This window comes from Thamnophis sirtalis, unplaced genomic scaffold (genome assembly GCF_051295495.1).
Source record: "Thamnophis sirtalis isolate CommonGarterSnake01/CBP01778 unplaced genomic scaffold, rThaSir2_p1.2 scaffold_15, whole genome shotgun sequence".
In the NCBI taxonomy this organism is placed as follows: Eukaryota; Metazoa; Chordata; class Lepidosauria; order Squamata; family Natricidae; genus Thamnophis; species Thamnophis sirtalis.
The window spans coordinates 14,616,540-14,639,198 of record NW_028261395.1 but is presented as its reverse complement, the minus strand read 5'-3'; the positions used below and the strand labels follow the sequence as shown (position 1 = coordinate 14,639,198).

The following is a 22,659-nucleotide window of genomic DNA, read 5'->3' as shown; positions in this document are numbered from 1 at the left end:
TTTTAGCAGCATGGCAAAATTCACCAAATAAACATACAAAGAACATCTCCTTCAAAGCTGACGGTCACAATTTGAAAGGAATTTCTCCTTTCCATCTCAGCTGGGAGACTCGCCTGGATTACTTTACTGGGCAGGTTTTCACTGTTTTATGTACTCCCAAAAAAATTTCTTTGCAGATCCTACAAGTCAGAGGTTTCTTTTTTTCTCACAGTTTATATTGATAAATCTGCTACAGTAAAAATTTAATAAATATAAAAATTAGCATGATTTTTATAACCATGCATTCCTCCATTCTTCATATGCCCTTGATTTTAAAGTATGATCATCTATTGATATTAAACATAGAATTTAATATATGTTAAGATCATGAGGAGGAACTGACTGGTTGTCACTTAATGCTTAAATCTTTTTTTAGTTCCATCCTTCCAGTCTTTATTAAGTAGAAAAGTCCTTTTTTGCAATGTGGTATGCTAGAAGCAAAAGGCAGGAACTAAATGAAGACTCAGCTGGTAGTTGTATCTCCTACAACCATTTGGGACTAGTCAAAGATTTCATATTTACCTAAGTGAAACCTAGCATTTAATGTCCATTTTTCGCTCCATTTTCCATGGATGGAGAGTCCTAACACATTTTCTTTGGCATTTCTTCTTTTTCTGCTCAGTCCCTACCTGAGTCCAGATGTGCAGAAAATTGTCATTCTGGATTTGTCAAGAGGGCTCGAGAAGGAGAGCCAGTTTGCTGCTATGACTGCGTTCCTTGTCCGGAGGGGACCTTCTCCACTCAGGAAGGTGGGTGACTCTGGAGGAGAGGAAGGCCTTGTGGAAATAGATTTATCCAGAGCATTTTGATATACAGTACATGATGAGAGACAATTTGATGCTTATCTGTTTTCTTGTTTATTTTCAAAATGTCATGATTTTTTATTTAACCAGAAGAATAACCGAAAGATCTTGAAAAAGAGGCTAGGAAGAGAAAGAAAGGGAAATTGGGCAAGCTTTACCATTGCCAGAGAAAATAATTACTCCGCTTGTTAGTCTGGCTTTGTCTTTCCATCTTTACATCTCAGCCCTTTGAAGCTTCAGAAATTGTCCATTTCTTTTCCTCATTCGAAGCAGATTTACATTATGTCATCCTCCAAAATGGATGCATAAAAAGTTATAGCAAGCAATCAATTCTAATGTATGGGCTTTCTGAGTTTTTTGTTGTTGTTGAATAGTATAATACAACTACAGCCCCGATCTAAAACAAATCCAGTTGTGACTCAAAATGGGGGGGGGGAGAATCCCCTAATAAACAACTGTGATTCAAATGAAACAGAACTAACAAAAGCATGGGAAAATGGAGAAATAATGTTAGTAGCAATCTGTACAAAACTGATCTACATGGAACTAGCTCAGTGCTTGAATTTTTAGGTAAATCTAGACAGGCGGGAACAGAAATTGCTTCATCTGCTGATTCTTAGAATAGGAAGACTGAGGTACGTAGCAGTTTTCTAGGATGGAAACATTTACAGAGAACAAAAATTATCTCAAAGTAGCCCCAGGAGTGTGGAAGCCAGAAAAAAAAATCATTCCACAAAAATAAAGATGTTAAAATAAAAGAAAAAGGTAAAGCTAAAAATCTAGGAAGTTAAAGTACTTTTGGTGTAAGAGGACTTCCATTCCCCCAGAAGCCACGAAAGGCCAGGCTGCCCCTCCAGACTCTGGAGCAGAGGGAACCTGAGCCCCTGCTGGAGGGGGTCATGTGGGGCAATAGGTGGCTTTGGGGACCCTTCAGGATTCTATTTGTCTCCTGGAATGTTTTACATTTTTAAATAATAAGAAATCTTGAGATGCTGGGAGTCAGGCAACCTGTGATTTGAATAAAGAAACAAACAAATTCTTATTAGTTTGTCAGTGTAAAGTTATCCAACTGGGATTAACAGAACAATCCCTTTTAAAATATATTATTTGTTTATAGACTTCTTTTATTTTTATCAAAAGATTAAGGCAGTGAAAACACAAAATGCTCCTCCTCCTCCTCCTCCTCCTCCTCCTCCTCCTCCTCATTTCCCCATAACAACCTTGAGTGGTGGGTTGGGCTGAGAGAGAATGGCTGGCCCAGAGTTACGCAACCAGTTTGCATGGCTAAAATGGGACTTGAACTCAGGGTCTCCTTGGGATGGATGCATACACACACACACACACACACAGAGACACAGAGACACAGAGACAGACACAGACACACAGAGACACACAGACACACAGACACACAGACACACACACACAGACACACACACACACACAGACAGACACACACACACACACACACACACACACACACACACACACACACACACACATATATATATATATATATATATATATATATATATATATATATATATATATATATATATGTTTTCTGAGGTTTATATGTGTGTGTGTGTGTGTGTTGTATTTGTGCTGATAAATAAATAAAGGGAGACTAGTATAGATCTATTTCAAGCTATTTAGCTCTCATCAGCTAGCCATACCCTTACCGGGATTCGAACCTGTGCAGTATTACATCTTAGGCAGATGTCTTAACCATTAGGCCACAGGTCCTCCTCCTTATCAGCTGAAGCCAGGGAAGAAGGTATATATTTAGTGTCACAACCCCTGGTAATCCCCAATTATGGGAGGAAGCTAACTGCTTCCATTATCTGTCTATCGGCTCATCACAAGAGACCATCACGACAGAAACCCAATATTTTTACTGTTGCCTTTGTTACATTTGTGTTGTATTTGTGCTGATAAATAAATAAAGGGAGACTAGTATAGATCTATTTCAAGCTATTTAGCTCTCATCAGCTAGCCATACCCTTACTGGGATTTGAACCTGGTCTGTATTACATATCAGGCGGTTGTATTAGCCACAAAGCCACAGGCTCTCCTCCTTTATCTCACACAAACAGGAAGCCGAAAACACCAGTCAGAAGATGTGTGTGTGTGTGTGTGTGTGTGTGTGTGTGTGTGTGTCTGTGCGTGTGTATTGTGTGTGTGTTTGTGTGTGTGTTGCATTTGTGCAACAGTAAAAATAATGGCTTTCTGTCGTGATGGTCTCTTATGATGAGCCGATAGACAGAGAAAAGGAAGCAGTCTGCTTCCTCCCATATTTGCGTATACCAGGGGTTGTGACACTAAATACATATATACATACATACATACATAGTGTGTGTGTATGTATGTATGTGTGTGTATGTGTGTATGTATGTGTGTGTGTATGTGTGTATATATATATATATATATATATATATATATATATATATATATATATATATATATATATATATATATATATATATATATATATATATACACATACATACATACATACATACATAGTGTATGTGTATGTATGTGTGTGTGTGTGTATGTATGTATGTGTATATATATATACACACACACACACACACACACACACACATACATATATATATATAAGATTTTTTACAACCCCCGGTATGCCCAAATATGGGAGGAAGATTACTACTTCCATTCTCTGTCCTTCGGCTCGTCACAAGAGATATATAGTCACAATATATATATAGTATATAGTGTGTGTATATATACATACATGCATACATACATATATCATATATACTTTTTAAGTATATATGCATACATGCATACAAACACACACAAACACACACAAACACATACATATACATAGTGCATGTGGGTTTACAACCAGCTTTCATTGTGCTTTCATGAATCCTACCTCAGACACTCTATGCAACTGTTACATTACAGTCTTGATCTATTGAAATGATTTTGATTCATTTAGACATATTTAATTTCACACCAGGAAACCCTCTAAGTGGAGATTTCAATTGATCATGCAATGGACAGAAAATGTGGGGACCGAATCTTCTTAGATGCCACTTCAGAAATTCCATCTCAGCCACATGAAAGGTCTTGTCAGCATGCAGTGAAAGGAAAGCAGCTGATTCGTGGATGGGGATGGTGTGGACAGTGATGGGGGCTCCTCATTCCACCCATCTGTCCCCTTAGCCATTTCAGGTTATTTGCGTGACTTCCTTTCTATACCAACCCATTTGATTTCTCAGGATAGGTTCCTGTTAGGTAAGCTCTCCGTTGGGAGAGTGAGTGCATTCAGAGAAGTGTTGTGAGAGTTGTGTTGGAGAACACACAAACCAGCATACAGAGACACTGCAGTTTAAATAGGCTTTTACTTTCATGGAAATAGAAGTATCAGAGTCCATCAAACAGTCCAAGTCATACACAGATAAGACAGTCAGTCATCAATGTCTTTCAGTTAAGGGATAATCCAAATAACATAGTACATAATCATACAAACAGTCTGGTACTCAAAGTTTGCTAGCAGTTGCAAAACTTACAATAGCTCACCGCACTTTCTAACAGCCAGCTTCTAAAAACACTCATATCAGATCAGCCCAGCATCTAACAAACAGAGAGCTAACAGTCATTCTGGCTCCCTCTTATGCCCGATTGAGGAAAACAGCAACCAATCACATTTTACAGTATGATTTAAAGAAACAGGTATACAATGTTACATGATTTACATATTGCCAACCCAACCATTAGATTATATTCCTAACAGTTCCCTCTAGGTCCAGTATATTGAGAACCGTCATCTGAAAGGATTCAGGATGTTTATTTGATTCATTATTTACTTACAAATAATGTAGGTTTCTATGAAGGTTCTCAACATTACACAAGAAATTCTTGAAGTCAGGGGTCCTCAAACTTTTTAAACAGGGAGCCAATTCTTGGTCCTTCAGACTGTTGGGGGGAGGGACCGGCTGGGTGGGAGTGGTCATGTGACTGGGTGGGCCTGACTAGGTCATGTGACTAGGTGGGTGTGGCCAATTTAACAGTGCACACAAATTAAAACTTTAATTTGTTTTGCTCCTGGGGGTGTTTTATTTGCTTTTGTTTGCATGTTGCTCTTTTGGTTGCCTTTTTTTTTTTTGACTAGATCATTTTTAAATTGTTTAGGAGTCTGGTGGTCTGTATAGTTTTTAGAACATGTTTTCAATTTTTTTTCATGGAATTCTTAAGGATCTTAGAAAATATCCTTTTTATCAGCTGTTGTCCCAGAAAAGTGTTGGGAGAAATGTCCTTCTGGGTTCAGTTCCAAGTGGGGAAAAAGACACTGGAAACATTGAGGCTGCTTAGAAAGATGGTTTAATGGTGTACAGGACAACATGGCTTGAGGTCCTGTGGAAAAAGATGATCATATGCTTCAATATGCTGGGTGAAGAAGAGAAAGGAGGGGAAAAGGGCTTGTTGAGAATTCCTGGGTTTTTTATACTCTCTGTTTGGCCCCACCTTTCTATTTCCTGGTCCTGTGTAAGCAACGTATTCTGATTGGTTGTCAGACTCCCAGGGCGGGGGAGGAGTCTTAGCTAACTTTGTAAGATGTGTGTCTTTTGAGTCCCCAGCTTGGTTCAGTTCCCAGATGCAAGTGGCGAGTTTCTGTAGAAGGTTAATCCTATCTTTCTTATGTAGACTACCTGAGGATTTTTAATGGCCCATTGACAAAGGTGGGGGCTATTAATAGCGAGTCTTTTTCCTGCCTAAAAACATTTCTCCATTTCTTATCCAGGGAAATATAATATTCTGCCTTTTCAATATTTCCCAGGATATTTCATTTTTCTAGGAGAGGAGTTGGTGCTAACTTCCTACAATGTATTTGTAGAACTGTAAAAGTACAGAATGTTAAAGAAATATGGGTTTGTTTTTGCTTTCTCAGATACCAAAAAATGCACCAAGTGTCCAGATGATAAATATCCAAATGAGAACCGAGTCCAATGTATCCCCAAAATTATAACCTTCCTGTCTTATGAAGAACATCTGGGAATCATCCTAGTCTCTTTTGCTCTACTCTTGTTCCTAACTACAGGCCTTGTTTTAATCATCTTCATTAATTACAGAGAAACTCCCATTGTCAAAGCCAACAACCGGGACCTCTCCTACATCCTCCTGGTCTCCCTCCTGCTTTGCTTCTTGTCTTCTTCTCTCTTCATTGGTCAACCAAGGAAAGCCACCTGCCTTCTCCGACAAACGGTTTTCAGCACCATCTTCTCAGTTGCCGTTTCTTCTCTCTTGGCAAAAACCATCACAGTGGTGCTGGCTTTCCTGGCCACAAGACCAGGAAACCGAGTGAAGAGATGGTTGGGGAAGAGCTTGGCCAACTCCATCATCCTTTCTTCTTCTGCTGTCCAAATTATCATCTGCTCCATCTGGCTGGGAGTTTCTCCCCCCTTCCCTGACTCTGACCTCCACTCCCAGCTTGAAGAGATCATCCTACAATGCAACGAAGGGGACGTTACCATGTTCTACATCACCCTCAGCTACATGGGCTTCCTGGCTGCCATCTGCTTCATGGTGGCTTTCCTGGCCAGGAATCTGCCTGGGGCCTTCAACGAAGCCAAGCTGATCACCTTCAGCATGCTGGTCTTCTGCAGCATCTGGGTGACTTTTGTGCCCACCTACCTGAGCACCAAAGGGAAATACATGGTGGCTGTTCAGGTCTTCTCCATCCTGGTCTCCAGTGCTGGTCTGCTGGTCTGCATCTTCATCCCCAAGTGCTACATTATTCTTCTGAGGCCAGACCTGAACACAAAGGAGCAGCTTACAAGCAGAACAAATATAAAAACCTGATATACAACTCTATTCGATATTGGTAGAATTGTTAAAAGTTTCTTTTATTTGAAAGAAGATATTAATTCTTTCTATTTAGATAGCAATAGCAATAGCAGTTAGACTTATATACCGCTTCATAGGGCTTTCAGCCCTCTCTAAGCGGTTTACAGAGTCAGCATATTGCCCCCAACAACAATCCGGATCCTCATTTCACCCACCTCGGAAGGATGGAAGGCTGAGTCAACCTTGAGCCGGTGAGATTTGAACAGCTGAACTGCAGAACTGCAGTCAGCTGTAGTAGCCTGCAGTGCTGCATTTAACCACTGCGCCACCTCGGCTCCCTTCCAAGATAGTATGCAGGAATCAAAGAAAATTATATGTATATGTTTTTTGTAACTCCCTTCCGCCTTAACTCAATAAAATTTCCTAAATTAAACTCTGTGAAAGTCATTCAAAGGAATTTGCATTTCAGCAACTGCCAATGAACAGACACGTTGTAAGTAATCATTTGAGCAGTTATTCCCATTGAAATTCTAAATTCCTTACCTAAACAGGTAAGGTGGAAGCTGTGGGAACCAAGTTTTAATCCTGTCATATGATAATCTCCTATGAGAACCTTTGGAATGTCAGAAGGATGTGAAATTCATTGTTTATTGCTCTTGGCTGGGGAGGCAATTCTTTATCACTATTACATGGTTCTTTCTTTATTTCCTGATAAGACCATTTTACACAACAGCTATCTGGGATTTTTCTTTGGAGTTGTTCTTACTTAGGGGTCTACTTCTAAGAACTTTCCAATCCATGTTTTTCTTTCTTTATTCAGAGAATTAAAATTGCAATAGCTAACATGATACAGGCCCTTTAATTTCCTACTCTACCTAAAGCATTTCCCTGCTCCTCTTCTAAGCATGGCTTGGCTGTGAAAGGTTGGGTGATGTCCAGAGAAAGGGAACCTTGAGATTCTCCCCAGGAGGAGGTTGAAGGGATCCTGTTTAAAAGCAGCTGAATCGTTTGCCTGGAGTGTCCAATGCTTATTCATCCAAGTGTTCATCCAGGTCCAAGAAGATTTAGATTTAGATTTAGATTTTACTTTATTTGTATGCCGCCCTTTTCCCTGAGGGGACTCAGGGCGGCTCACAATTCAAGGGAGGGGAGAAACAGACAAGTTACAAACATGAAAACCATACACCGTTAAAAAACACAACAGTCATACCATTCGAGTGGGGTTGCAAGTCTTTAGCCCCAGGCCTGTCGGAAGGAAGTGAATAAGCGTAGAACCTCTTGGGACATGAACCCATGGAAGATCTTCTGCTTTCCAACCATACAGTTCATGTTGCTGATCAATTGGTCATTTTTTTTTCAAATTTCAGAATGGCTTCTAATTATGAATTGATCTCTTTTGCAAATTCCATTTTAAGCCTGATTTAAAAAGCTCTAATGGATCAGACCAAGGTCAGTCTAAGATTCACAGGGACCACACAGAGGCTTCTGGTTGCCCACAAGCAGAAAGCAGAGACTGATGGTTTTGCCCAACATGGAACAGGTGTGTTTTCCCCACAAAATCACTTTCCTCCATCGTATCACGCAGTAATGGACACTCAGCCATCTCACATTCTAGCAATGCCTAATTCTGGTATCCCACATTAATCTGATTTTTTCCAGGTTTTACATCCCCAGTCAATCAGTGCAGAGGTGGGACTGGAACTCAGAGCCTCCTGGACAGTCCACAGAGCCCCAGGAATTTCTAGTGCCTGGAGAGGATTAGAACTCAGAACTTCCTGGACAGTGGATGAATTGGCTCTTGTGCCTAAAACAGAACTAGAACTCCCATTCTCCTGGCCATTGGCTCAAAGCCACCCATTTGGCTTTTATTTTGAAGGGGAGATTAAAACTCTCCAGATTGGCATAAAGCCTCTTGCCTGACTTTGATACCTTCCTCTCCAGGGGCAACTGCCTCTTCCCCACACAAACGGCTCCTTCAGCAGCTGCACCTCCCCGCAGCGCCCTCGCCTCGCCCGAATATACAGCCTCCTTGCCTCCTCCGCTCCCTTGCATCCAGATCGGGAGCCCCGCCTCTACCTTCCCGCCCCGGGCTGGCCGAGCGCAGCGGGGGAGAAAGGAGCGGGGCAGGCGGGAGCCTGGACGGGTTTCCTTGGGTGCCCTCACCAAGGAGAGCGGCTGGAGGACCCGTGGCGGGCGAGCGTTCCCCACAGATCTGAGAGCAGCAGAAGTCCCCAGTGGGCAGGCGGGAGGCTCTGGAGCCTAGGAGGGACCTCTGGGTGTCTGCAGGGGGAGAAGAGGCAAAGGCACAGAGCTCTCTCAGTCCGGCCCCCCTCTCACTCTACGCGAGCTTAAAGGATGTCCCGGCTTTTTTGCTCTCCCGCCCCACCAGTCACATCCCTGGTCCCACCCAGCAGCCCTAAGGAGGCTGTTCTTCCGCTTGGCTGTCTGCTGAGAAGCCCGTTGAGGGGCAGCCAAATGGCAATGTGCCCCCCCTGAAATGAAAAGCCCCCTTTCTGCCTCTTTCTTTGTCGACTGCTGTGCTGAAGCTCCTTAACTCCCCCCCCCCAATATCTGGATCTTCTCTGTGGTAGGAAGTTGCAGGGGAGGATGGAGAAAACTCAACCCATCTTCTCTCCCCAAACTACAGAGGGCAACATCTGGAGGAGGTGAAGTTTCCTCTGCCTTGGGGTCAATTTAAAAGAGGGTAGCAGTACTAGGGGCCCGAAGCCTCCCTTTTGTTCTGGCTGAACTGGAGCCGTTTCTCCCCATCCCGACCTTCCCAGCGTCCACACGCTCTGTGAACACATGAATAGAATTGCCTGGCTCAGCAGGCTCTGTCTCGTTTCTGCTATTTTCCCCATTCCTACCGGCACTTGAGGGAACCGTCGGGTGAGGGCATTTGGCAGGAGAGACAGCAGAACTGGTTGGTCAAGTGAGGCCATCCAGACGATCTTCCAGTGCCTGGAGGTTTGGAGGGTCCGGGGGGAGAGGAAGCAGCTCCCCATCCCTTTGAAGGCCAGGAACAGGAGGGGGCCAAGAGTCTTGCAGGAGCCCCCCTCACTCTGAGGGTCCCTGCCTGTCTCCCCAAGGCCAGAGAGAGCGGGGTTACTGAGAGATCTGGGCCTTGTTCGGAGGCAATTGAGGCTTGAGGAAGTTATTAAAAGAACACACATTTTTCTAGAGATACTAATTGTGGGAAATTGAGAAATGCCAGGGTGGGGGGGGGAGTTGATTGGCAGGAAAGTGCGGCGTGTCTTCGGCAGGTGGGAGGTCGAAGGGGCGATGCAGGTGTAGGCTTCATGCTCAGGTCCCGTCCCCAATGAGTCTGGGGCAGCGCAGGGCAAGGACTTTGAGGGAGGCGGTGGTGGCGATGTGTTGCTGGTCTTGGCTGCCCCGGGTGCGAGAGAGCGGGTGGGAGGGGCGCCAAGCCTGTCTGTTTGGGCAAGGCGAGGAGGGAGCAGGGAAGCACAGCTGTAGGGTGGGCGTTTGGGGCTTTGGGAGCGGCAAGGTGGGTGTGGTGGGTGCGCGCGGTGTTTGTTGCTAGGGGAGAGTGTTTTGGGTGCGAGTGGGGGGGTCTTGAACTTCTGGGTGGGAGGTTGAGTGTGGGGTGTTGTTTTTGTGGGTGCGTGTTGTGTAAGGTGACCAGATTTTCAGATTGGTAAAGAGGGACACCTTTGGCGGGGGGAGGGGGGATTAAAAATTTTATACGGAGCAAAAAAAATTTTCATACAACGCAAAAATAGTATTGTAATTTTTTTAAAATTTCAACATAACTACAATATACAAATATAAATTGTAACTGTTGCCAAACATCACAATTTTGATCACGTGACCATGAGGATGCTGCAACGGTCGCTAAGTGTGAAAAATGGTTATCAGTCACCTTTTTCAATGCCATTGTAACTTTAGTCACTATACCACCTTTCTGGCCACAGTTCTTAAGTGAATAACTGCAGCTGATAAGTTAGTAACGTAAGTGAATCTGGTTTCCCCATTTGACTTTGTCAAAAGGTGATTACATGACCCCAGAACACTGAAGCCATCATAAATACGAATCTGTTGCCAAACATCAAAATTTTGATCATGTGACCATGAGGATGCTGCAACAGTCGTTAAGTGTGAAAATGGTTGCTAAGTGTGAAAAATGGTCATCAGTCACTTTTTTCAATGCCATTGTAACTTTGGTCACTAAGCCCATTATACCTAAGGTGACCAGACGTCCCGCTTTTGGCGGGACAGTCATGCTTTTTAATAATTTGTCCCACGTCCTGCAGTGTTGTAAAAAAGTCCCAATTTTTGGCAAGTAAATTTTGGCAAGTAAATACATGGCAAGTAAACATTACGCAGCAGTTTCCCACTGCACGCAGTCTCATTTGCTGGACATGGACTGCAGTCTCTGTACTCTGCAGAATGGCTGTGGAATTGTGAATGAAACCCACTCCAGCTAATCGCAAACAGAGACGAACACTTTGCCCTATATCTATATCAGTCAATGCTTAACGGCTTTCCATTGGACTTGGAGGCATCACCGCATAGCCTGCCGTCCATCGCGTGTTGATGACATAGACGGCTTTTCTTGGGGGAGTTGTTTGTGACGTGGCAGAAGCCAGAAGCGATGTTGCAGCAGGTGGGAATCACAGGGGCTATTATTTCCTAGCACGGGCCAGGGACACTGAGTGGGTTGCTTGCATTGGGACTGAAGGGACTTTTTAATATTGAAGAGGGAGGTGAGCTGGAAGAGGACCTGGTGGAGGACTTCCAAGTCAAGGTCGTGGCTGCGGGAAATGAGTACATCGCGGTGAAGCCTATCCTAAGCTTGCACAAGTTGCAGCTGCTTTGTTAGAAGAAGAAGAAGAAGAAGAAGAAGAAGAAGAAGAAGAAGAAGAAGAAGAAGAAGAAGAAGAAAAAGAAGAAGGAGGAGGAGGAGGAGGAGGAGGTGGAGGAGGAGGAGGAGGAGGAGGAGAAGGAGAAGGAGAAGGAGAAGGAGAAGGAGAAGGAGAAGAAGAAGAAGAAGAAGAAGAAGAAGAAGAAGAAGAAGAAGAAGAAGAAGAAGAAGAAGAAGAAGAAGAAGAAGAAGAAGAAGAAGGGCTTGGCTCTTGCCCTCGTCCTCCTTCCTTCTCCCATGATGATGTCCGGGCTTATGCCCGCAAAGCATTTCTTCCTTCCTGTCCCCAACTGTTAAATGTGTTTGTATATTGTTTTTAATTTGGGGTGGGGGAGCTCCCAGGCAATTAAAATGTGGATATAATTGGAATGAAACTCTGAATTGTCAACATAAAATCCTCTGATGAACTCTAGCAAATTATGAAGATGGAGACTTGCAGGGTGCGAAAATTCCAGTCGGTGGCAGCATACAGCAAACTCTTTTAAAGATTGCTGGTGCTTACTGGTCATTTTTAACTCAAATATACTAAGGTGGCCTTAACATATTGCATGAACAGCAGGTTCGCGGCAGTATTATATGCCTGTGAATTGGAATACATGACATTAAGTTTAGAATTGTTTTATTTAGTTATGCAACTAAGTATATTTCCCACTGGTAATTTATAATGTCTTCTAGAGTCATCCCATAATAAATTTGAAAGATCAGTAATGAGTATGGGTTTATATTTCTTCAAAATTGGGTGAATGGCCCTGAAGGTTTATAATTCATTAGTGAGGAAATGAACTTAATCTTTGAGCTTTAATCCTCCCTTCATTCAAAAGCTCAAAGCAATGAACTTTGAACTCCCTTCTAATTTTCCCTGCAGCAACCACCCTGCAGGGTAGGTTGGAATGAAAGAAAGTTAATGGGGGTGCTAATGGAGGCTAGAGATTCTGAAATATTTGAAGGGATACAAGTAGTGTTACCTGAGGCTCTAAATGTAAACTTTTACTAAACCAGAGAATTATGAACAATAATTCTCAATGTTGCAGAATTATGAACAATAATTTTCAACAATACTGAAAAATGATATCAGAGAATGTTTTCAGATTCCTGTTTGGTTTTCATTATGGACATAGTCTTTCAACAATGCCATGATTTTATCCTTTATTTTAAGGTATTCTTAGCTCAGGTTTTAAGTGTTTTTAGCTTATTAATAACGGTATGGTAAAATGCTATGCACATGTTCATAGAAAATCATTAAAAATGATGTTTTCTTTATAGTGCTATTGTTTAATCACTACTTTTAAGCTTTCTTTGACGGATATAATTATATTGATTGATTGAAGGCTAAGAAATGGATAACAGATCCAATATACAGAGTTTTATTTTTTGACCCTAAAAATATTGTCACTGAGGAATCTTTCTTGGTTTTTCTTTTTCTATTTTTTTTTCTTTTGGCTTTTTGTCCTCCTTTTGTGGATTTATATTTGGATTATAAATTGGATTGGAATTACAACGATTTATACTTGGTGAATTACAAATGCTAAGAAAACAACAACAGTACTGTTGTCAGCGTCCTCTTCTTTAACCTCTAGCCCGACTGGTCAGAGAACATTGGATACTATGGCACAACAAGAGAAAACTAATATTGTGCAATTAGAATTAAAGAATATGAAACAAGTTTTCCGTGATTATTTGAAGGAAAGAATAGGCAAGCTAGATGAGAGAATGGAGAAAGTAGAATTAAAAGATTTTAAAGGGATTATGGAAAAAAATGAACAATGAATACAAAAAGTAGAAGAAAAAGCCAAATCAGCAGAAAAGAGAGTGAGAGAGCAGGACTATAGACTTACAACAGTAGATAAAAATAAAGAAAAAACAATTATTTCTTTAGAGATGAACTCGGCAGATTATTATTTAAGATTTCAGAATATGGAAAAAGAGAAAGGGGAAAACTTAGATAATGGCAGAGTTGTTGGTGGAAGTAATGGAGGACACTAAGGAAAGAATTCTGAATGAGATTGATGAGAGATGTAGAGTGCACACTACAGATGGAATGAGAAATAATTTACCTAGAGAGGTGCATGTTAGATTTACGAAGGAAGCATGTCATCTTTGCACAGGGGCCATGCTAATATTCTTTGTATCGTTCCAATTTTAGTATATGTGTTACCAAAGCTTACTACTACTATTGATAACTGCTTTGTCTTGAACCATCTAATTGCCAAATATGCATATTCTCCAAGACTGGATCTTTGGCTTGCCATCATCAACAGAGTACGCTTAGAGCAAAAGCCCATTTGAATTTACTGCTTAAACTAAAGAACCATAGTTAACCAGACTCCCGGGCCCCATTAATTAAGGTTTAGAAAGCTAAGATTATCCTTATGCTCTTGTATGGAGCAGAAGTCTGGGGTCTATACTGAACCACAGCCCTAGAAAAAAAACACTTCCAGCACTTACCATGTATTTTGGGTCTAGATCCAAGAACATCTGCTGCAGCAGATAGACCTGAATTGGGAATTCATACAATTCATGCACTATCCAAAATTAAAGCATATAACTACTAGTGCAAAGTCAATGAAATGGATACTGATAGACTCCCCAAGTTATGTTTACTAGAGCAAACAAAATTACAATCACAAATCTCCTGGATCACCAAACTAACAAATTTTGTAAGAAGCTGTGGCCTTCCTGTCTCTTGCATAACAGGAGAACAATTCAAAAAAAAGAGCTGCCCAAAGAATCAAGGATATGGAAGCACAAAATGATATAGCTATCCTTAGTAAGGTGGGTAACTTGAAATGGCTGAGTAAGTACCAACATACTTTTCAAGTAGACAGCTATTTGAAGTTACAACTGCTAAAATATCTTAGGGAGATTTTACGTGAGCAAGATTCAAACAGCCTGACACAATGGTTAGATATGGGAGATTCCATTCTACACCCTACAATGAGCATTTGCGGAGCAGCAGAGGTAGAAGACTTGGCTCACATTCTATTTGATTGTTGCTTGCATAAGGGGGTGAGAGAGATGTACCTTGGTCCATATACCAAGTGAATGACCCATTGGGATCCCCATATCAAAACAGCTTACCTTATGTGTGGCTAGAACCAGAAAATAACATTTAACACAGCACAGTACTTAAGCAAAATGGTTTGATTGAGATCTTCATATGTGGGACTGATTGGGGTAGATTGCAGGGGTGACATCAAAATATAATTTTATCATATTTTATCTATATTTTAAATTATTACATTCTATTCCAATTTCATTTTAGACTGTATTTTATTTCAATTCCATTTTAAATTACTTTTATCAAATTTTAGTAATAATTTGTTTCTGGAATTTTGCACTTTGATATGGCCCAAGAGCTAATCAATAAAGACTCACTGTTTATGTCAACAAATAGTTTAATCAAAAAAGGAGTGAATTTTAGCTCCTCAGGCTGATACCTGGGGGGATATTGGTGAATTGGCAGAAGCAAAGACACAGACTAGATTCATTAGAGAAAGCAGAACAATTTTACAATCATGGAGAGAGAGATTAGGCACCAGGAAGAGCCTATGGAAGAGAGAGACAAACAACAAAAAGACTGTTAAGGATCAGGAGGAAATAGCAATAACAGAAGGGCAAAGGAGCCAAGAGAGACAAAGATAACCAGAGCAACAAAACATACATACAAGTAAAACATGAAAGAAGAAATAAAGTTAATATCAATTATTAAAAATGGATTGAATTGGGCAATAAAAAGGGGGGAAAATCTTTTAATAAATTGGAGAAATTAAAACCAAACATAATTTGTTTAAAAGTTCACATTAGAAAGCAACATAATTTTTTTTGAATACCCCAAAATGGGGAAATTATATGCCTCGCATACACATCAAAATAAGAGGGCTGTTGTATTGTACATCAAAGAGAAAAATAAAGGCCAAACAATTTTTTGTGGATGAGAAAAGGCGGATTTTAATGGTAGAGATAATGATAAACTATAAACAAATACTCTTAGTGGCAATATATGCACCAAATGACAATCAAGAAGATTTCTATGGTAAATTACACAGGAAAATAATAGAATTGGAGTTTGAAAATATATGTATTTTGGGCAATTTTAATGCAATTGTGGATGTAGATTTGGACTATAAAACTACAAAGACAAATAAGAAACCTAGGAAAACACTTCCAAAAACTTTTTTCAAAATGATGGAAGAATTAGGTACTCAGGATGCTTGGTGAAGAAGATATCTGGAGAAAAGTCAATATACATTTTATTCAAATAGACACATATCTTGGTCTAGAATTGACATGCTATGGATGTCAGCTGATTTATCATCTAATATACAAGAAATAAATATTGAAACAAGTACATGGGCAGATCACAACCCCATGAAAATTATATGGAGTGGACAAAAAAGAAGGTAGACATTAAAGCAAACAATTTTAAACGAAAAGGATTTTTTATAATTTATGGAGAGAGAGTTGGTCTTCTTTTTTAAAGAAAACAAAAAAGAAGAAACCTCATTACAAAATGTATGAGACATGAGCCAAAGTATATATTAGAGGATTGGCAATGACATATGTGGGGAAAAAAAGAAAAAGAAAAGAAAAGTCCAAAAGAAACTAGAAGAGGAGTATAAGAAGTTAGAGATGGAATTACAAAGAGACCCCAAAAATAAGAATATAAGATCAAATGGATTTGAAAAAACATAAATTAAATCTATAGAAAAAGAGGACTTGGCACCAAAATTTAATACCTCTAAGCAAAACCTTTTTGAAAATGCAAATAAACCAGGAAGATGGTTGGCATTTAGGTTGAAAAAGGAGAAAGAGAGAAAATTAATTTATCAATTAATTGATGATGAAGGGACTGTATGAAATCAAAATGATGAGAAAAAGAAAATGATCCAGGATTATTATGAAAAATTATATAAACAAAATACAATTTCAGAAGAAAAAATTAAGCAATACTTGGAAAAAGCTGAATTACCTACAATAGCAGAAACATTTAAAAACACATTAGAGGAAAAGATAACAATGATGCAACTGACAGAGGCAATTAAAAGACAAAAGAATGGTAAACCACTGGGCCCAGATGGATTACCAGTAGAGCTACCATATTTTTCAGAGTATAAAACACTCTGAAGTATAAGACACACCTAGATTTTGGAGAGGAAAAAAGGGGGGAAATATCTGCCTCTGCCTCCCAGCAATTTGCCTCCTTGCAACAAACAGTACAGACAATATACACTGTTTGTAGTGTTATATTTCAGACTATACTTGTACAGATGATGTTAAAAATTGATGTGCTTTCTGGAAGTATAGTTATTCTCTGCTATTTAAAAGAATAGCACTTTTTAAAACAATAGCACTGGGCCTCTTCAAATCAAGCATTTATTTTAAAAAAGTTTCTTTATTTTGTTAAGTTGTCTAGAATAACAATAAAGCAGTCTTTTAAAAAATAAATCTAATAATTTGAACATTCTATAGGCATTTATACTTGTTGACTTACCTCCTTGCAGCAAATAGCCTGATTAGCACAAGAAAAAAAAATCTGCCTCCCAGCAATTTGAGCAACAGCAAATTTCACTTTCAATTTCTCCCAATCATCAGCTGTTACAGGCTGCAGGGATTGCTACAGCTTATTGAAGCCTCCACAAGCCCCTGTTTGTTGCAAAGAGGTAAATTGTTGAGAGGCAGAGACCAAAGGGTTGGGTGGGTGGGGCTACATTCAGTGTATAAGACGCACCCAAATTTTCACCCTCTTTTTTTGGGGGGGGGGGAAGGTGCATCTTATTCTCAGGGAGTCTCGCCATATTGGCCATTCTTGCTTCTGTTGGTTGTGCTGTTAATCACTGGACAACATGAAACATAGATAGCTTTGATGGTCTTCTCCAACAAGGAATAAGTAGAACATCTGCTGGATGTTCTCCAGGATGGCTATGACTTTCTTTCTGAAGTGGTGGAGCATGCTGAGCAGACTGTTGGTGAGGTCAGGATCTTTGAGAAGCCCTTTGTTTAGAGAAGGGCCTTGAGATTGTATGCTGGTATCGAAAACTGCTTGAATCTTGTCTGGCTTTTGTGGCTGGCACTTTCTAAAGGATGGCAGGTGCCAGCATTTCCCATCAATTTTCAGAGGTGGAGTAAGTTCTGTGTGTCTGTTCTGGACCATCTGGTCTGGGAACTCCACTAAATGAGCTTTCATGCGGGCTTCTTGTTCATGATTTGTCTCAGATTGAAGAGGCAAGAGAGAGGTTGCTCATGGTTATTTGGAAACCATTGTCTTGGTATGTGAAAGGGTAATGGAGCCACCCAATCCTGTTGAAGTTCCTTGATCGTAAGCCTCAGAAATTCTTTGCTCTCTATCGACAAGGTCAAGCCATTGTATTCTTTGCTGGTCTGGAACTGTTGCTCCTAAAACTGTTTTTGAGTATCGAGGTCATGAAGTGGTCTTGGCGTGGTTTGAAGTGGAATGTTCTCCCATTAACCGAGAGCGGAGTTTGCAAAGACAATTTCCTGGGTTGGGACCTGTGGTTGATTGACACATACCATCCCAAAGATGACCCTTCCAAGTTCTGTTTCGAGGGCGAATGGGCAGCCCCTTGTTCTCTTGACCACTTCTTGTGGAGGGAAAGTATCAGATGTATCTGCTCCCGGCAAGAGCAGGATTTCAGCTTTGGGGTCTAGATCAGGAAAGTGGTTAATCATGTGCTTCAGGTGAGGTGTGGTGCTTGCTACCTTTGGTGTCGCAATCTGACTGCGATCAACTGGTGGGTTGTCCCACTCTAGTAATTGTGGCAGTGGGAACTGTGCATTCTCACCTAACACTTCTATGCAGAGTCTATCCACTTTCCTCCCCACCGTGCACTGGGACCTAGTGCACGTCGATGTCATGAAGTGTGTTTCTTTATTTTGGATGTTCTTGAAGCTGTTGACTGTTAGACTGGCTGATGTGCTACAGCTTTGCAGATTTACTATTTCAGGCATCTTTTTGTCTGTGCTCGAGTCACTTTGAAGGTCTGCCAAGGGTTCCTTCACCTCCACATTGAGGCTGTGAAACACAGCTGCTTTTGTGCTTGCCTGTGGAAGATCCTTCACTGTTGCTGATGGACTATCCTGGTCACCTCGTGTTTCTTTTTTTTTTTTAATTAATTTTTTTTGTTACAGAAACAACACATGCCCACACCAGTGGGAAAAGAAAAAGTCAAAACACAAAAAAGACAAAAAACAAAAAACAAAAAACAAGGCAGGGGGAAAAAAAGGAAAAAAAAACAAAAAAACAAAAAAAACACAGGTATATATTATAAAAAAGTATATCAGCTGGTTACAACATGTTTTGGTGCATCTCTTCCATTAATTCATATTAATTCAAATATCTTAACTCAAATGTTTACCATATTGACATCATTATACCTCCCCTTTTAGTTGACTACAGTTATTTAAACATCTTTCATCCTTAACTATGCCAAAGATTTAATCCATAACCACATGCTAGCATTTCATTTACTTGTTTGTAAAATCCTCTATTAACATCAAATCCTCATATCCTGTTTTAGCTAAACATCCATAATATTTAATACCAAAAATTCCATCTTCTATGTATATAGTTTATTATCATTCTCCTTTCTTTATGTAATTATATCATATATCATAACATTTTCCCCATATTAGTTAACATTTAACTGTATATAGTTTTATTTTATTTTTTAATAGTGATAATTATTGTGATTAATAACCTTTGTATATGGTCCAAAAATATTTCCAACCTTCCCTTCTCATATCCAATTATTATTTATCATATCAACTCCACATTATATACATTACTATCATTATCAATTATTATTCAACTATGTCTATTACAAATAAGAATAATTAGGTTTAGCTAATTTTGAATTGTATTCTTCCATCTATCAGCCTTTGTCTCTCCAATAACAAAACCTCCTTAATCCTATTACCATTCGTGGATCAAGTTCTACAAATGTCTTTATAAGCAAGCCCAAACAGGAATATCTTTGCACCTTTTTGCTTAAGATGCCTCTCATATAATGTCCTATGCATTGTCCTACGCTTGTTGCACTTTTCAGCTTGTCTTTAATTCTCAGTGGTGGTATCGAAAATTTTGCAAATGATGTTTCATAAAGTATAAATTCTTTAATGCTTCTCATTCCTCCTGCGTGCTGTCTTTTGAAATAAATCTTATGTATGGCTGCCCCCCCCTTCAAACGTTGCATCTCTTTCTCCCTCCGAAGTAAACCAGATGCCCGGAGTATCAGCAAGTTGAGAATCTTTAAACCAGATGCCCGGAATGTCAGCAAATTGAGAATCTTCATTTCTGACATTCTTCATTTGTATTTCAGGAACATTCAAACATTCAACTTTCTCACATTTTTCTTCATATTTTGATGTTAAAAACAGCAAATAGTCCAGTTTTTTTTCAAATCTATCATACGTGTCAGACAACTTTTGTAACGCGGAAAAAATCATTTGAAATGAATCATTTGAAACTTGCATAGACGCCATATTTGTGACACAGTTAGTATTTTTTCATTTAGAGGATTTAAGGTATTTGCAAGTAAAAACAAGCTGGGAGCTGTGCAATCTTATCTGATCTTAGACCAACACAGCCAAGCAATAAAAGTGTCAAGTTGTAGGGAGCCAAATTATAGTAAATTGGTTTACAGCCCACTTACAGAGAGTCAGAGGAGATGTTGAAGTAATCTTTCCTTTGTCCATGTAAGTAGCATTTAAAACATTTAAGAAATAGGGTAACCACCAGCCATAAACCCATTAAAAAAATCCAATTCACCGCTAGATTCTTCTGTTCTTTGGTTTCAATTAGCTTAAATTTTTATGCGGCCCGTGTCTCTCTGAGTAATAAAATCACCTTACCAGTTGGAAACACTCACGCCATTCTTAGGGGCAACCTGCAGTTTCGGTTAGCTTACAGCTAATCCAGAAGTCACTGGCAAAGGAGGTTAAATTCCAAGCCCCCCAGAGACTTTACGAACATCTCTGGGGTCACTGGATCTCCTCCAATCTTTCACTGTCTCTCCGGGACAGCTTGGGTCCGAAAAGGACCGTCCAATTTTCTTCGGAATAGAGGAATTTCAAGAATAGCCTGAAAATCCGTCTTCTCACTGCTAAGCCCCGCCTTCTTCTCCCATCACCTCGTGTTTCTTGATTTGTCAGGGTATGCTCTCCAATTTTAAGGGAGGGGTCAAGTTCCAAAATTCCCCTCCTTGTTCCTGTTGTACCATGTGTTGGCTGTTTACATAGGCTTTGATACCTGTGTCTGGGTTCTTCATTTCTAACTTCCTAAGACTGGAGATGAAGGAGGCTCTATCAGTCTCATCCTGCAGAACTTTGGCCCGTATTAGCCTTTTTTTCGCTTCCCACTTGCACTGAAGATATTCCAGTTGAGCCTGAATTTTGCCTTTCTCAGCTTGAGATTTGGCTTCCACAGCTGCCCTCCCTGCCTGAGCTTTGGCTTCTGCAGCTGTGGATATCCATGACGTTTGGCTGTAGTGGGAAGATTTTTGCGAGACATTACGAGTTGCCTTTGGTTGGAAAGATGAGGCTTTTCTGGAGACGTAGGAGGAGGTTGTGTATGACTGCTGAAATGTTGCATACGAACAATGAGATACTTTGAAGTCAGCCTTCTTGTCCGATGCAGTCTCCCTCTTCAGATAGGTTTGGATAAGGTCTTTGCTGCATTGAAATTTCTTGTTACATTCTTTGTTTAACTTCTGGAGGCGCAGCATCTCCTTCTGAAGTTCTCCATCATCATTTAGTTGTAGTTGGATGTACTTGAGGTGGTCTTCATAAATTCTCAATTGCGAGAAGATGATATTCATGTCCTCTTCCAATGACTGGAAGTGTCTGGGGGTTAGATCTTCTTTGGGTTGGTCACAGAGACTCTGTAACTCCTTCCAGCAACTCTCATACTTTCGATAAACCCCGTCCCATTCCTCCAAGAGGTTTGATCACTTAATGTTCATAGGCTTTCTATGCTGTCTTAGGTCATAGGCTATCAGACATGTTTCTGCCTTTTCTGATATTTGGACATCCAATTCTGAGTTTTGGATGACCAATTCTGAGTCTATGGAGGATTCAGGCATGAGGGTCAGCATATCTGGCAGGCTGGGCTGGCTTAGATTTTTAGTGTAGAAAAGAATAGATGGGGGAACGGAACGAGCGAGCTAGCGGCAGCTGATGGGCGGGGGAGCCAGCGAGCACCAAAATAAAGCGTTTTTTTTAGAACGGCCTGGGACGCGGGAAAAATTATGAGAAGGCGTGCCTGTCCCACCAGATGCGGGACACCTGGTCACCTTATCTTAGTCACAAAAGGTGTTTTCATCTCAGGAGAGCCAAATTGCTTTTCTTGCTGAAATGGGATGTTTCTCTCTGCTCCAAGAATGTGTGTGTGTGTGGGGGGGGGGGGGATTCCCCAGCAACTGTTCTCAGTTAGAATGCAAACAGAGATTTAAGCTTGAACTTTAAAGTCTTTTTTACTTCGGAGCTCAGAGAGGAAGACGAAGGCATGCATCAACTTTTACTGGAGGAAATATAAACATGCAAAGACTTTTTTTTTTACTTGAGGGGAATAAACTTCAAAGCCTTTTCACTCCGAGGAGGTTAAAGGAGTTTTAATGTCTTTTTACTTTGAGGACGTTAAAGGAGTTTTAATTGTCTCTTTACTTTTCTGTCCCTTATCTTAGTCACAAAAAGTCTTTTCATCTCAGGAGAGCCAAATTGCTTTTCTTGCTGAAATGGGATGTTTCTCTCTGCTCCAAGAATGTGTGTGTGTGGGGGGGGGGATTCCCCAGCAACTGTTCTCAGTTAGAATGCAAACGGAGATTTAAGCTTGAACTTTAAAGTATTTTTTACTTCAGAGCTCAGAGAGGAAGACGAAGGCATGCATCAACTTTTACTGGAGGAAATATAAACATGCAAAGACTTTTTTTACTTGAGGGGAATAAACTTCAAAGCCTTTTCACTCCAAGGAGGTTAAAGGAGTTTTAATGTCTTTTTACTTTGAGGACGTTAAAGGAGTTTTAATTGTCTCTTTACTTTTCTGTCCCGGGCAATGAGATCTCGCTCGGGCAGCCAGTTAACTCCACGAGTAGGAATCTCTTTAGA

The 22,659-nt window shown here is 40.4% G+C and overlaps 1 non-coding gene across 1 annotated transcript; it reads right to left on the bottom strand.

The window, feature by feature from the left end:
• Positions 1-13,601: 13,601 nt before the first annotated feature.
• On the bottom strand, positions 13,602-13,709 carry LOC148042496 (U6 spliceosomal RNA). Its single transcript, XR_015695196.1, has one exon. It is a non-coding gene; the product is annotated as a U6 spliceosomal RNA (small nuclear RNA).
• Between the last annotated feature and the right edge of the window lie 8,950 nt (positions 13,710-22,659).